Raw genomic sequence first — 1154 nt, forward strand, 5'->3', positions numbered from 1 at the left:
GATCCTCCTTCAAACAGAATTTCTTAAGCCTGGTTCTAGATTCTCGTGCTATCTGCTTCCAAGATTCATAAGCTCTCAAAAATGCCTTTTGATGCCTTTTAGCTTCCTCTTCACGCATTTGTTTGCCCTTTTCTGTAAGTTTTCGTTCACGAGAAACTGTTTCTTCTGGGCATTTGGATTTCTCTTCTGACATATTTGAATCACTAATTGATTTATTTCTAGATTAAAGTGATTCAGGGAGCTGTGGTTATAGGATAGTGACGTAACCCAATGCTGTTCACTTCAAACATTAAGATAGACCTACCCAGAATGGAAATTAAATAGCCAAATATAACCACTTTAAATATTCAAGACAGCTTAAGAATTGGAATGGCTAAAGTTAACTTTTAAGATATAAACGTTCAATATCATATGCATTTCACAAGTTTTAAGATTCAAAAATGAAAATAAACCATTAAACATTGCATATGTGTAGCCTTTTCAGATATTTCACAATTAATTCACAAACACGAAAGCCTGTTAGGCTATTTAGCCTTATAACTTGAATCAATCAGGATATGGACATGTAAATATAAACAGTTCAGTTCGTTTGTATTTTTCTTCTTTTTTTTCTGATAACCAGTCTCTCACCGCATCTGTAGTCTCTGTTAGATGTGCTACTGACTTACGACCTCGCTTGAATGCGTGGAGCAAACAATGGCAACCTCAGGAACGAAGATGGCGTGTCGTGCAGCATAGCAGATGACTCAGATGTAGCGACGAGTTTTCACTGTTACAGCCCTTGGATCCAAAGAAGAGAGTCTCGACTGATGCGTAAGGTGTTTATTTATTTCGTTCGTCAAACCAACATGACGTTCATCCTTTTACTTCATCCTCACCTTTGCACCGTGAAAACTGTATTAAAAACATACATACAACAATCATTTCGCACACTTGTTCTCACGGTTACAAAGTCATTAAGTACACAAACATTTATTACACGGAAAAATAAAGCATACATATGTGCAAACAATTTTATGAATGAAACATATCATACCTCGCTGCGCTCACCAAGGAATGCAAACAATATAAGATAGTCCTTTCTTCCGTCATGAAACGGGCGTCAAGTTGTTTAAGTCCATGTATAAACAATCTCAGATAAAAATACATATAAG

General features: G+C 36.1%; 1 long non-coding RNA gene across 1 annotated transcript; it reads right to left on the bottom strand.

The window, feature by feature from the left end:
- Positions 1-807: 807 nt before the first annotated feature.
- LOC306893955 lies at positions 808-1154 on the bottom strand. The gene is made up of 2 exons (XR_013786650.1): positions 1037-1154; positions 808-894 (listed from the first exon to the last, which is right to left on the bottom strand). It is a non-coding gene; the product is annotated as an uncharacterized lncRNA (long non-coding RNA).

The sequence above is a fragment of the Barbatula barbatula genome, assembly GCF_947034865.1.
Source record: "Barbatula barbatula genome assembly, chromosome: 5".
Classification (NCBI taxonomy): domain Eukaryota; kingdom Metazoa; phylum Chordata; class Actinopteri; order Cypriniformes; family Nemacheilidae; genus Barbatula; species Barbatula barbatula.